This window comes from Micropterus salmoides, unplaced genomic scaffold (assembly GCF_014851395.1).
Source record: "Micropterus salmoides isolate LMB-PRFRI ecotype aquatic unplaced genomic scaffold, ASM1485139v1 Ms_hic_scaffold_22, whole genome shotgun sequence".
Taxonomy (NCBI): domain Eukaryota; kingdom Metazoa; phylum Chordata; class Actinopteri; order Centrarchiformes; family Centrarchidae; genus Micropterus; species Micropterus salmoides.
In genome coordinates, this window is record NW_024041373.1 from 2,459,399 (window position 1) to 2,475,654 (window position 16,256).

A 16,256-nucleotide genomic window follows, 5' to 3' on the forward strand; every position below is an offset into this window, starting at 1 on the left:
GTCATTTTTAAGCAAAAGCAAATGTGCCGATTTATTTTTTACTTTAAATGTACAAGTCATGTTTAAATAATGGCTGCATTTAATCAACTCCAAAAACATAAAGCAGACTTAGTGTTTTAAGATGGTTTCAAATCTGATCTTTAAAGGGGATCTATTGTGCTAATTTCAGGCTCTATATTTTTATTCTGGGATTCCACCACAGTAGCTTTGCACGATTCACATTTATCTTACATTTTACCTCCTGTCTCTGTAAAGCTGCAGTAGGGAATTCTTTTAAAAATAACTTTTTGTCATATCTGCTTAAACTGTCATGAAGTGTCATGAACCTGTGCTGAAGTTTTTGCCACAGAAGCACACTATTGACTGGCCAGGTCCCACAGTTCACCATTTTCATCCTCTCTAGTGATGGCCTGAAGCAATATCTCTTTTTACTTTGACTTAACTGCTATTCACTCTTTGGGGAAGTAAAAAAAAGTGTGTGTGTGTGTGTGTTGGGGCGGGATTATATGTATTATGTAATATGCGGCAATGCAGCAGGCATGGTGCCACAAATTTTTAGCACTTTAGATTGTTTTAACACAAAAGGGGGCATGGTCATTCAGACGACATGTAAGTGAGATGTGCCTGCTCTCATCTATGGATGTATAATAACACCTAGATACAGTACCGCCACTCAGCCTTGCTTCAAATTTTGCCCTGTGGCCATTTGCAGTACTGCAGCAAAATATTCCCCAGCAGCTCAAAAACCATTTTCCCCATAGGCCATCATTATAAAAGCGATGTCTGTACAACTGGGGGTGGCGATGGGGCAATGGCTAAGACACGACTTTGATGTGGGAGACCTGGGTTTGACTCCCACTGCGACACCTCCACCAATGTGTCCCTGAGTAAGACAATTTAGAGGCGTGCAACCTCTGACATTTATAGCAATTAGCAGTATGAGAAATTATAAGATAACAATATTATGAGATTTCTCATCAGGTTAAAAGCTGACTCATGAGACTCCATCACAAAAAACAAGTAAAAAATACTACACACACTTTTGCTAAGAAAAGAAAGTGTTGCGTTGATCATTTGTGCCATCCTGTGTGCCAAAACTTCAATAAGGGAAATAAAGATAGTTTAATTTAGTAGTTAATAGCTTTAATTAAATGTCACTATAATTAAAACCCCATTTTTAAATTATGAAAGGTACTTTAAAAACAGGCCTTTAAGCTCAATGAAAGCAGCTCTCAGTTTAATTGACTAGTTTTCAAAAGTTTTCAAAAGCTTTCATTAGCTCGATGGTCATAGGTTTTTAATCTTCAGAAACCAGAATAAAAACAAGGATGTTGCCACATTATCGATTATCTGTGACGATGGAGAACCACAGATCTATACCTATTCTCCCCATGTGAAGTACAAATTTTCATGGAACAGAGGTAAAACCAACTAAATTTGGATTTTGCGTCATTGTTTGCTAGACAGAGGCCACTCAAAAGAACAACTAAGATGGGGTTACCAGGGTTCTACAGTGCAAGTATTCACTCAGCGAGCAAGTAAAGACTACAACCTAATCATTCAAAACATAGTTGGACTGGCCATCGCTAGCACCGGGTGAAATCCTGGTGGGCCAGTCGCTCTGTAAGCCACTTGATCAGCCATTATACAAAAACAAGAGAGAGATGCGTCAGCAGCAGCTGATGTGGTAAAACAGAAGACAACAGGGATAAGATAAGCTCGTTTGGTTTGGCTATATGGCCAATGGCCATTTAGCTATATCAGGTGCCTTTTGTAGAATCATGTTAAACGTTTTCACAAAGTCGATGCTCTTGTCAACGTCACTTTCCGTGAACCGAGCAATCACAATGGGGCAGGACATTAAATAAAAAGTCTACGCGCTACACTAACTCTTTCCCTCCGCCCTCAAGTGTGGCCGTTTGTTGCGCCGACAGAAAGCTTGAAGAGCAAAAAGTGACAAAGTGGGGTGGGGTTTATAAAAGGATAAATTGCACTACACAATATTCAAACAAACAGCATAGTTAGTACTGAGCCCGTCACTTTTGAAATTTGGCATAGAAAATAAAACCGGAACAGAAAAATGAAACATTAACATTGAAACATTTGAATTGGAAAAAGCTGTATTCACACTGAAAAAAGTTTTATTGAAACTTAAAACACAGGCATTAAAAATGACTTAATTTTATTTTTGATATTTTTTGCATTTGTTTTTCAATGACAGATTGTTGCTTCATGTCACTCCTTTTTCTGTGCCAGTTTGTTTTTACATTTCTACACTTGGTGACTGGGTTTTACTTTCAACTTTCTGTCACCGTTTTGGTGTGGAGAGGAGGAGTTTGAGGGGAGAGGGTCAAGGAGACTATTATTTACATATAATGTGAATACTAAGGAGAGAACATCACTTTTCCTGAACCAGCAGTCCTCTCGTTCATTGCGAAAGCCGCTGGCATCACCGCAGACCAACGGCAATGGCTTCCACAAGCTCACCTGGAACCATAGACTGTATATAAGAAATGGACGAAGTCATGGTGACGTCACCCATTGGTTTGTGGACTGCGGTTTCGGACCCTCGAGTTTTGCCGATAGGGCGCCACCATGTTGAGTTTTTGCAACCAGCGGCACCGGATGTGACCATATTTGGACGGGACGGTTGAGCTAACAACCGTGTGCGGAGCTAGCTTAGCTTAGCTAGGTGCATCTGGAATTCACGTTAACTGTCATTTTAACAGGGCTGATAACTTTGTCTAGCGAACAGCTGGCTTAAAACTAAATGTACTCACCAGAGAAAGTGAACACCCAACTCCTAATAAGCTTTTTCAGCAGAGCTGGTTAAATTTACACAGTGCCAAGGGTACGAGTCAGTCTAGCCTGATTGACATTGAGAAGGGTTGACTTGTCAATCATAGATAATCACGACCAGAAGCATACTCTGCTTTATGGTCTACTTTTTAAAAAAATGGGACCATAATTTACTAAATATTTCTAATGGAGCTGGACTTCTTTCTGCAACCAGAAGAGTCGCCCCCTGCTGGCCGTTCAATAGAATGCAGGTTTTAGGGACTTCCACGTTCACATCAGATCACTGACCGGAAGCTTTCCGCTTGCTCTCTGCCATTTGAGAGGCTTCAGGTACAGTGATGTGTGGGGGAAAAATTATACTTAAATGGTATACTTAAAGTGCGGAGTTGTTGTAAACGTTGGCTAACACAGCTAAAGTTATAGCTATAATGCTAACGTTACACCCGATGTGAAAGTTACTGAGCAAACGTTGAAATTGTTTGGCCAATTTTTATGTAAAATTAAGTTGAAATATGGTGATTTTTGTAGTGGTTTATGGTAAGATGTGGAACAATGATGTTGTGGTTGTGGACTTGAGAGTAACTTATACCATCTGTTACGGTCGCAGTCGTAGCGGCTTTGATTTGGATCACACTACCTTGTTTCTTACGACCCCCCCTTCTCTGCTTCTGATTGGCTAGTAGTCCTTACCTGGGAACTGCGCATGTGCAACTCCCAACAAAGATTTTGTACAAGTAAGATGCATCACTCTGTAGCTCAAGAGTGGAGCGTACAACACACAGGGTGAAAAGAGGAGCTGCAGCAATGTGCAGTATATATGGTGTTTTTGAAAATTAAACCATGTAAACCTGTTCTGGAACAACCCCTAAATAAGATTTTGAACCTGAAAATAAGCATAATACCACCTCTTTAAATAAATTAAAATATCTGGATCACTGAACATCAAACTCAAAGTAATTAATAAATTAATCTGGTACAGAACAAAAAACTAACCGTAAAAAAATGTAGGTGGGAGCCTTTTTTTAAATATTTTCCTTATAAGAAGACAGATATAAAGATGGGATACAAAAATGGTGATGTACAGTAGAGGTTTGAATAAGATCTGGGGTGCCAGTCAGAGTGCAAGATAATACTTTAGTTCAGTACCAGTCAACCCTTCAAAGGCCCCATGTATTTCAGTACATGACCCTTTAAAAATCACTAACAACTAGGTACATCATGAGCAAACAACAAGCACAAAACACACAAGAGTCCACCACAGTGTATCATGCTGTCAGTGCTCCACACAAACCCCAACTCAACTGACAATGAATAAGCTCAACCTTATCAACAACTTTGGCCAATGAAAAATAAAACAAATGTTGTCTCTTGCGTCTAATAGACAGGATTAGTGACGACAACCCCGTCCCATAGTAAGGCCAGCGCTGCTGTCTGTTCCAGGGAATGGCCAGCCTGAGAGCCGGTGGTTTGAGGCTGGGTCCACTGAGAAGAGGATGGAGTTGGAAAACAAGCGAATTATGTAGAATGGTTGAACTATCAATTATGGACTTTTTAGCTCATTGGCAGGGGTTGACAAGCTCATTGGCGATTGTTGAAATGATATTGTGAGCCAGGTTCAGGTGTGAAGAAGATGATGAAGACTTAACATAGCATGGTTTATTGAGCCCGGCCGAGGAGACACAGTGCCAGCATACAACATGTGAACACGTCAAATGCCAACACCAAATCTGAAGGAGAACATCTTGTGGTCCCTTTTATGTTTCTGTCTTCCCCCTAGTGGCCTGTAGGTTTCTCTATTAGGTCACCTTTCCCCTAGAACAACTAATCTATCTGATGTTTAGACTCCAATGCTTCATCATATTGGAATCTCTCACTCTCTTACTATCCATAAATTGTACTCTAATCTGTGGAGCCAGTGAGTTCTTGTAAACACTCAACCTTGTAAGATTCCCAGAGAACACTGATATCTGCTTGCCTGACGCCTGAGCTGCTGTCTCTTAACTAATCAGTCTATTGTTGTCTTCCTGAAAAGGACAAGTACATGTGAGAAATACCTAAAGCTATAACGTCAAACACTTATGGGATCGGTTAAATTACTCTAAGCTAGACCTGTCTTACCTTTCCCTGTTACATCAATTAAGACACCTAAGAAATATTCTCAACAACGATGGGATCCCAGGATGGATTGGACCCCTTCCACTGGTGAGTAGATGTGCCCTTTTTTGGGTTTCAAAAAGCCAGCACAGATATTCCCTGAGTTGACTGGTGTGTGTTTGTGTTTGCGTGTGTGTGACACAGGGGCGTGTGTGCTACGTACATCCCTGCGCGACTGGTGGTCACTATCAAAGCCAAGTTCCGCTGATAACGATAGTTTGTAAAACATCCTATCACCACCAATTAATTGGTCAAACCACTGAATTGGTCTAGAACCTCTGGTTGTGGCCAAAAAGTTGCTTCATATGTCACTAGGTGCTTTTTAGAGAACACCCTAAAAGGCCTAAAGCTAGTTAGAAACTGTCAGAGTGGAAAAGCCTCTGAAATGGACAAACGCTGCAATAAGTGGTCATGATTGTGAGATTTTCGTTTGTCAGAATATTAAGGCACTCACAGATGTGCGAGGAATCTCTTTGAAATATCCAAAATATAACAGCTTATAGTAATCTGTCATCCAAATGCATCATCCACCATATATAAAGTAGCACAAAACAACCCCAGCTCTGCCAAATCTCAGTAGGAGATGGCACGGAAATGACAGTCAAATCATTTTAATGGGCTAGCGGCTACAGTCCCTCAGTGCCATCCTTGGCTCTTTCCTTCTCCAGAGCATGAAGCTTACTATCTGTCAATTTGACGACTGAAAGCGATTTTGAACACAACAAGTGCAAAGGATCAACTTTTATGGATCCAGGCTACATAATGGTGGTGCAGCAGGGACAGTTGGATAGCAGAGGGAATGCACACAGTCTAGTGGGCCTTGCCAGTCTTGGGTAAGAGCATCAGTGTGTTAATGCAGTGGCACTAATGCGCTGGACGGCCTAAAGGAGCATTAAGGCAGGGATGACTGAGTGTTAAGCCTAAATCAAGCAGCTCAGCCATTGTATCTGTATGGATTGGACTTCACTTTGGTCTGCTCTTAGATAACCTCTTTCAACACATGCATACAAACAAATGCATACTGTAGTTTTAGCTGAGTTCTCATCTACATACATTGACATACACAGAACATATGTGCAGACCCTCGTATATAGCACGTTTATACTTGCAGTGCCTGGAAATCACTCGTCCTGATCCATAAAAACTGTTGGTTTTCATAATGGAACCTCATCATCTACTGGCTTCTGAGAATATCTATTACTGTGAGAAAATCAATGGAGCAGTTCAGCAGAAGAGTGAACGTCTCAAACGAACAATACTCAAAATATAAAGTACGCCATTGTAGACAGACATCCAGTGTGCTTTCATCTGTGTCTTGCAAATGGTGCTGTGTTATTTCAATCAGCCAATCTCTTGGATGATGAGCAGCCTACACTGATGCTCTTTGATGCTCCGACTGTACTAGTGTAAGTAGATGATGACCAGCAATCCCTCTGAATCACTTAGTGTAATCTGATTACTCCCCACTTTTGGCAGAAACCAGATTTCAGAAAGTTCATGTAAATGGGCATTCAGGTTTCCTTTACTCAGGGTTGTTCCTGCAGAGAAAATTACAAGGTGGCTGTTTTTGTCAGATTGGGTTCCCCCTCCAGCTCTGTCTTCATGGTGAACTATTTCCTATGTTTTTTATTGCTGCACTACGCTGACGTGATGGAGTTGTATCATAATTAGGGTTGGGTATCACGGTTCTCCATACCAAAAAGAACTCCAAGAGTTGTTAAGACACGTGCATTTCAATTCTACTTTTCAGTTCTTAACTTTTCAAATATTTCAGTCGCGCTCCTGATTGAACTGCAGTGAGCATTATATGAACCATAAAAGTTGCACTTATCTGCCAGGACTTTCTAAACAGCAACGACACAGCAAAATGCACCACCTCCAATATGATGAAGCATTTACTTCAACATGGCGTGAATCTGAAGGAATGCACCGTATTAAGCGTGTTGCAGTCTCCCAGCTACAGGGACGTCCCAGATACAGCGAACGCTAACAGAGTAGCATTTACTTTTATAAATTAAGGGGTAAAAAACCTTCCTATCACTGTTGGTTACAGCTTAGAATATTGGAATCGGAATCAAGACTCGATAACAACCGGATTCGATAAGTAGAATTAAAATCGGCCAAATTGAAACGATACTCAACCCTAATCGTAATCAGCATGCATTTGTGAATACTGCTCTACATATCTGTATGACTGAATGTCATCCTGTACCTCATTTAGTTTGTGTCTCCACTAGTCTATATTTTTGTAAGGTGAAACGATTTTACAGGATTCATAGGTTGTCAGCAGTTGAAACTGACAGATTATGGGACTGACATGGTGCCTACTGCTGAGACCTGAAAATCTGTGCCTTGCGACTTGTCACTGTTGCGACTCTGAAATAACTTCACTTTCTGAAACATCTGCCTACTGTTCCCACGAGGCAGTTACAGCTTCTCTCACATATCGAAAGGTGTGTAATAGACATTCGCTACAAAGCCAGTGTGCGTTTGTTTACACTGGTGAAATGGAATAAAATAAAGTCGTTTTCATTTGTAAATCAACTTCTTTCACACTTTATCAAATACTATGAAATTTTAAATTAGGAAATAAAAACAAAGTTTTACAAGATTACATGTTTCAGTAAGGAGAAATATTACTGAGACCACTACAGAAAGGCGCAGATGAATATTTAATATCCAGGAATTTACAACAGCTATACGGCAAGAGGGCCCTGAACTATAAATGAAAAAAAGACAAGCTTTTGTTTATTGCTTGTTAGCTATGTGAACTGACACATTAGCGTTTATGTTGTATTTGATTTAATGTTGAACAGGGCACCTTTTTTTTTTTAATGAAATATGCTTAAACGTGATAATTGTAATATTCTTTAATCACATAATTATTAAAACTCTATTAGATATATCAGAATATAGAATGTATTAGAATATGCTGTTTGTAAAAAGTGTTTGCTTGAGGCAGTCGACGGCACGGTGGACATCTGTCCGTGTGTGCGCGTGATCAGGATGGTACATCTGCCTCATTTTGAGCCAGTAAAAACCCTTAACTTAGATTTTTGAATGTTTTCAGGTATCCCTGAGCAGTGGAAGCAGTGTAGTAAAAAGAAAGCAAACATCATTCTTTGTGCCTACTGTATGTATGTGTTGTTTCCTACAGCAGAGGATTAAATCTGCAGACAGGCTGATTTATCGGCTGATTTTAGCTCTTGCAGATATATCAGTATCAGTGTATATCAGTTGATAAATGCCAAGAAACTGAAGTATAGAAATGTCAAGGATGTATTTTGAACCTTATCAAAAGTGTTTGTTATAGATCGTGTGGAGGGGAAAAGCCACTCTGGTGAGTGCTGACCTACTGCACTGGTCTACTGTACATCTACTAACCAACTGTTTGCTGCATGGCCTGGTTGTATGATGTCCTATTGGGAATCATCTGTTTCTATCTGTTGACCTAATCCGACCAAGATCATAACAATAACCACTGGCTTCAGACTCCATCAAAAAATGTGTGGTCGGCAGGCGTAAAAACAATCTTTTCTCCAACCTTAAAATGACCTTCCCTTCTTGAACGACTCAGTGCAACTGAAGCATATGATTACTATGAACTAAATAGTAGATGGAGAGCGTCGGTTCTGAAACATTAATATCTGTTCATCTGTGTCTCATGTGGATAATTCAGATTCAGTTTTAGTACGCTATCCATCTTTACACTTGCTCTGCATTGAAGTTTGGACAAAAATAGACAGCTGAATTAAGTTCTCTCAGTAGACATGAGACGAACCCCCCCCCCCCCAACACACAGAATACAAACACACTAATGCTAATTTAAAGACTGCTGACCTGATTAGACACAAATGAGCTCCTCACACACACACACACAGTACTTTTGTGCAGGTGAATTCGAGCACACATCCTGCAGAGCGCCATAAAGAAGGGCAGATGTACGAACATGCCCGCACAAAAGATGCACACCTGCCCACACACGGGCACATTGACACACCCACTTACAAACAAATAGATACCCGCGAAGATGACATCACAGGCACAGACTTTGATAAACATGCACGCAAATACAAGCATACATGTATGCAAACACTGAGACAAACAAAGTGTTTCCCAGCTGACAGACACACGGACAGACGCACACCCTGGAGCCTCGGTGAGTGACAGCAGAATGGGAGGGGGCAGCCAGCCGAGCATGAAATTAAAGACCCGATTGTCAACCTGAGGACAGGACAACGACTGTGTGTGTGTGTGTGTGTGTGTGTGTGTGTGTGTGTGTGTGTGTGTGTGTGTGTGTGTGTGTGTGTGTGTGTGTGTGTGTGTGTGAGAGAGAGAGAGAGATAGTAGCAGCAGGGTGGGGGCGGCAACCACAATTACCAGGTGAGACACTGAGCTCTTCCATTGAGATCAATCTGTGACCCTCTTTTTAATCCTACACAATACATGCTGATGGGTGTTTAGACTTGTGACTCGTGAAAACGCTCTGAGGCAACAAACAGGGACGAAAAACAAATGTGGAACATCTGAATTTACTGATGCGAAGTCTGCCACGAGGAAGCTGAGCTTTTCTTCGGGGACAGAGTAAAGATACAAAGTTTAAAGCTTTAAGGCTGAAAGAAGCAGACTTTGTGGACTTAAACCACGTCTGGCTTGGCTCGTGCAAATCCTGCGGGACTAATAATACTGCAGTCTTTATCTGTTCTGAACCACAGCACCCAGAAAACCATTCTGGCTGCTGTCCCAGCCACCTTTTTTTTTATTTGAATCACCATTTTCATCATTTCTAATTGCTCTTTAGCTTTTATATCCTTCTTTTATTTTGTCCTAATGTCCTCTTGTAAAACACCTTGAAAGCTCAGCATTACCAGAGCTCTGCATATAACATTTATATGTCTTTTAAATTATTTGGCTGCATGAAACCAATTTAATTATTCTCCTTTTTACCTCTAGGTATAAGAAACAACAACTAACGGTACTGCATGAACATTGAACGGTGCCACAGGCAAGAAAATAAACCCTCCCTGTGTTGAAAGCCAGTGGTATTCTCCTTTAAAGAAGGTTAACAACCTCCATTTCTTAATTAATAAAATGTCCTCTTAGTAAATCATCGGAAGGCTGCCAAAATCTTCAGCACAGGCCGGAGGAGAGTGGAGAATCAGAGTGACGAGTAGGATGCTGAAGGGAAAATAAGTGCTGTGCTGCTCCCTGCTGGCCCATTGCTGTGATTCAGTGGCCGCAGTAATGTGGAGGAGTGGATAGACTGCTTCTACAAGGAGAAATGTTTTTCTCTCTGCGCAGTGTTTCCTCTTTATTATTACAAGAGGAAAGCCTAATAAAAATCTTATCATCTGGTCTTATTGTCTGTTCAAAAACAAATGGAGTAACATAATGGTCCAGACAGTCTATAAATCATGACAGATGGATACTACATAAAACCATTATCAGAGGTAATAAAGACTGAAAGAGCTAGGAGGGGGGGTTATTTAAATAACAACTCTTTGTCTACACTCTGGCATGTGGTTTGTTTCATTATGCTTTCTATAAGAGAAAGATGAATGATACCAGCGCATCAGCAAGCATGTGACCCGCAAGATTTTAAATCTTTTGATCTGTTCAGCAGTGTAAATCCAGGCAACAGCCAGAAAAAAGGATTGATGGATGGATGGGGAGAGGATAGGATTCCATCTGCTGGTGATAAAAGGCAGTGTAGTGAATACAGCCAGAGGAAGTTCATTCTTGACATGACAATCATGTAGAGCTGAAACAATTCAGAACATTCATTGGCAACAGTTTTTATAATTGACAAATTCTGAGTGTAAAATCATTTAGTTGACCCTCGTTGATATAAACATCTACTATAATCTCTAAATCAGTTTCAACATATATTGCAGGAAGGTTTAATTAGACTGTTTTATTTTAGCTATATGAACCTAATAATCTGGAAAGTGAGTGTACACATAGCATGGAAGAAAGCCAACAGTTTTACAGCAGTATTGCTGAGATCAAACAAGCAGCATGAGCCAAAGCTATTCAACCTGATTAGTTAGGTAACTCAAGGTAAAATACCATCCATGGAATAACTGTGTATGATGAACACAGGGCATGGTTAGAGCTGAATCAAACACCTTCTGGACTCTGTCTAGCACTAAAACAATCTACATGTAGGCCTAGTAAATCAACAAGTTTGCTGAATTTATGAATGTGCTTAGGCAAAAGAAAACATTAACATGACACTTTAATGCCACCTTGCATTACTGTATGCTGTTACATTAAGACAAACAGTTAGCAGGATGACATTGACTGTACATGCAAATGTCCTCTTTTCAGTGAACACTGCCTGTGCCTGGTCGGCCAGATCAGCCATCAGCCTTTTCAAGAATAAAATAGAACGGCTTCAATCTTAAAAGATGGGTTTCTTTAAAAAATAACTGAATACTAATTATGGTGTGACGCAAAGAAAATTTTAGTAGTCTTTGGTCAATAAATGTCTTTGGTAATAAATAACCTAAATATAGATAGAAACATATTAGATTACTGAAATGTGATGCCAATTCTAAAGTGGCTTTACATAAATCTGTTCTGAATCCACAACCAGCGAGAAATGACCAATATCACTTACAGTGTTAGCAGTGTCGTGGCCATTAGCTGTTGAGTGAGAACACTTAAATATGTCTATGTTTTGGTTTTTAATCAGTATGATTCATGGCCAACATTAGCTGACACCCATCAAACAATAACACCACATCCGTTCTCTTTCCATTATGCTGACGTAAAGCTGCCCTTGTGCAGAAACTGTAAATGCTTCAACAAAGAAATAAACCACATTTCTAACATTTGTATGAAACTGCTTAACAGTTGGAAACAAATATTACCACTGTATGCAGGCTGAACTGCAGCCTCTCACTGACACTGCAAGCAGGGTTAACCTGTCCTTCACACCTTTAAAATGTATACAGTTGCAGGTGTGCATGCAAGCTGCTGGGTCCAGTGTAGTGTGTGTGCGTGTTCGGGGGGCGGGTGCCAGTATTTTATGTGTGTGACAGCAGAGAGGTACCAAGGACAGGTCGTCAAAGCGCTGAGTGCCCTGCAGGCGCTTGCCAAGATCTGCTGTGCCAGCACAGAGGAGAGCATGTGCCAGCTCAGAGCACCCCCAGCCGCAAATCATAACACTGTGTGTGTGTGTGTGTGTGTGTGTGTGTGTGTGAGAGAGTGTGTGTGTGTAGCAGTTGAGTCACACTGGTGAAAAGACTGTGTTAAAACCAAAGGCAAAAATTATAGTCTGGACTCTTAAGTAGTGGACAGACTGAGATGCCAAAGAGGACAGGAAAATGGAATTGCAATCAATAACGACTCCGACTCAGTCTCTCTCTCTCTCTCACATACACACACACGCACACACAGAAAATGTAGGGCAGCATGTGTGTAGACGGGAGACAGGAGTAAGGATGGAATTACAGCTGAGAGGCTAAGGTGAGTCACCACACTGCAGTGGTCATAGCAGGACTGCCCCACCCAGACACACTGACTGCAGCAGGCAGCACGGAGGACAGATAGTGTTTGGTCACGCCAAAGCCCAAAACAAACTGATCAATCAGACCAGAGCTCTTGTCCTCTGAGTGGTCAATCAGCCATGGAGTAAATGCTTGTTTTAAAAATCAATAAAAGCTAATACACTGCCTCTTTTGTGTATGGTGTGCACTGTAGAGACTAAAAGAGAGACTTTTTCAGAAGTAGACAAAAACAGACTTAACTCCAGGTCCACTTGGTCCGCCCTGTGCCTTTCTCCTTGCATTGTGCAGTGAAACAATGGGACAATGTTTTCAGGGAAACACAGATATGGTAACCCACATTAGCTCAGACCCTTCATGTAGGCCAGAGGTTTTGTGTGAGGTGGGCCTCTACAGGGGGGCTCAAAATAGTTTCAGGGTTCTAAGCTTTGTTTGTTGCAAATAAGAGTTGGTGCGAATGGTCTCTGCAGGCATTAACTGGTTGGTAAAAATTATTTTATTTATTAATTATTCGAGAGTGGTCATGTTAAGTGAATTTTGCGCATGATCCTCAGGTCTTTTAAAAAAGATACTACCCCAATGCCAGAGAAAACACAAACTGATTTCAGCTTTGGACTTACAAGGCTTTTTCACACCCTCCATACATTGTTTGGATAAAAATAGCTGTGACATAGTTAATAAGACTCACAGGGCAAGGCTGAATACTGCTGCTTTATGACTAACATAAGTAAACATGCCTCAGGCTGCAAGCTACAGTGTCACGGACTGATGCACAAAACTAAAATCAGGTTTGAATGCAGTTCAGTAAAAAAAATTGTTTCACAACTGCTTTAATAACTAAGTCTGGATAAGAATCAACAGTGACAGGATCGATAAAAAATTAAACCTTTATCTCTGTGGGAAGATTTTGTTCTTGTGTTGGAAAGATGGGCATTTTGTGTCCAGTCACACATGAGTTGGAAATGCATGGACTTTAGAGTTGGACTCATCAATAATGGCTTATTAATAATAACAGCTTTTTAAAGACAGTTCTGGCTGTAGTGCCAGATGTGTCGCAGCTTGTTGACTTTGTTCAAACAGAGCTGAAGCCTACATTTGATTGCTATTTTTAAGTGTTTCCATTGAAAAGCAAACTGCACTTGGAATTATTAGTGTGTTTTGGCAAAAAAATGCCAGGATTCAATACTTCCCTCTCAGCTGTAATAGGGATTTACAGGAACAATGCCCCATAATGGCTACAAATCAACTCACATGAGAACCATAAACACCCTCCCAACCAAAACCAATGTACCCATACATAAATACCTGACAATCAACAATACAGACGTTCTCTAACCCACCAAGTACCAGTAAAGGTTCTTTATACAAGCTTTCACTATCAATTGTAACTTCCATTTATAAAATTCATATATTACAAAATAGTTTAATTGTGTGTTGTGTCACCCTGGTCACTAGCAACAAAGGAAAGCCAAGGTTAACATAAGAATGGTGTAGTGTGTACTACTGAACCAACGCTAATTCAAATTCAAGTAATGTAATGCTCTCAGTGGCGCCGCCCTGCCTAGAGGTGGAAAGTGTTTTGATTTTTTGTTTATAAAATAATTAATTAATAAATGAATAATAAAGTAATTACTTTTTTGTGGGGGGCTAGAAAGATCACCCTGGCAGTGCAGCAGCGCAGCCACTTGCTGACACAAGATATAATATATAATAATAATAATTTTTATTTGTAGAGCACTTTTCAAAAACAAGTTACAAAGTGCTTTAACAAGTGTAAAGACAATAATACCCAAAAGACAGTAATACAAAAACACACACAAAAACATGTAAATGCCGTATTTTGCTTGCTTTTTTTAATATGGATACAACACGGACTGCATGAGTGTAAGCGGGCATATATGGATAATACGGTGAAGCTAGCCATGCTAAGCAGAGTTAACATCGCTACACAGCTGGACCAAGGCCACAGGATTGGGGTGAGGAAACACAACGAAGAGCTGCATAAGAACAGGCGCGTGTGACTGTGTTCAATTCTGCGCGGCCACAATGAGACCGAATCCTTTGACAACTCTAGCGTTTTCTGTAGATGTTGTTGCCCTTGTCATTTTGCACAGTCTTTGATGTGCAAAACGACAAGGGCAACAACATCTACAGAAATCTATCACTTCTGGACTGCATGGTGTCAGTTCTTAAATATTACATTCTTGAGGAAGTAAAAAATGACCCTCTGCTATCTCTCTGCTTAACTCTGTAAAGAATAGGTAACATCTGCACATAAGGCATACTTGAACTTAAACTTTACATGTTACATCAACGAGGAGAACACCAGTGGTCGGCTACAGAGATAAGCTGTACAGTTTATAGGCAGCTCTGAAGTTAAGATGTGGTTATTTCCAGTTGTGGACAGTAACTGAAGTAGGCCTACTGTACTGTCCAAATTAGAGGTATTTGTACTTTACTTGAGTATTTTATTTTCATGCCACTTTCTATTCTTTGTGTAAGAAACTTTTTAACTGGCACTGGTTCCCTGCAGTTTGTGTTAAATTGTATTGGGAAGCTGACTGGATATGGCATAGCCCCACCTAAAATATTTTTCACCAGCTGCCACTCTATGCTCTATTTACATGTAAAATCCAAACAGTTTATTAGCAGAGATGGGGACTTGAGTTAGTGACTCGGACTCGAGTCGCACTTAAGTCGCACACACAGTTACTTCAGACTTGACTTCAGACTCCTCCTCAAAAGACATCAGACTCGACTCGGACTCGAGGTGCTGAACTCGTGACCAATGTTTATTTTTAGGAAACGTCTGATGAGCTTGTTGTTATTCCCCTCCCTCCGTTACCTATACCCTGCCTACAGAACACTTGGTATCAGAATGCGCTGAACACAAAATAGGTTAGTAACCTGAGTTTAGCGAACATGTTTAGTTCAGCAGTGGCTGTCTAACGTTAGCTTACTTCTTGTTTTAACAGCGACCTATGGGACGTTAACTCCGTCTGTCGTTCGTTATGAAAAGATGAATGAGCGTTTGTTTGCTTGCCAAACCTGTGGTGGTTGTTTAACATAATCATTTACGTCCCGCTGGCTTTATTTATTAACACTTGTTGAAAACAGGTTACATGTTTTATTGTTGAACATGTAATGTTACAGTTTTTTTAGTTAAAATCACACTGGGTTTGAGAGTTGACTTATAGTAGTTAATAAGCTGTCATAACTGCATTGCACATTACATGGTTGTGCTCTGAAAGGTTACAGTTAAAGAATCCCTTATAGCTATGCAGTTTTATGAGCAGCCTGGACTGAACGCAGCAGGTGATACAACATTCATTATAACCACGAGAGACTTGAGACTTGACTTGGACTCCAGCTCAAAGACTTGTGAGCATCTGTGTTTATTAGTTGATTTGCTTTTAATGAACAATTAAAAAATACACAAATAATAACTATTGAGTTGGAAAAGACTATAACTGACCAATATGAAGAAAAATGACTATATTTCAAGTCTTCCCTGCAAAACCCCAATTTACATTAGGATGATATTGTGTGTGGCAGTTCTTGATCTTGGAATCAGTAGTTTGATTTAAAAACAAATCTTAACTCAAGTTCCACTAACTAGCTTTTTTCCAATGTTTAAATCACATCTGACCATCTTCATCAATAGAAGACATTTTTTTAACAACTGGGAAACATGACAAATTACTTTCCAAAGCTTTCAACCACAGCTCATGGCTTTCCTCAGTTCCCCAGTTTAACTTCCACTATGTATCTCCTGCCAGATACAACACCAGG

General features: G+C 40.3%; 1 protein-coding gene across 1 annotated transcript in view; it reads right to left on the reverse strand.

Annotated features, from left to right (window-relative positions):
- The window catches only part of LOC119917674 (stromal membrane-associated protein 1-like), a 78,806-nt gene that overhangs the window by 60,709 nt on the left and 1,841 nt on the right, over nt 1–16,256 (reverse strand). The window lies entirely within an intron of this gene.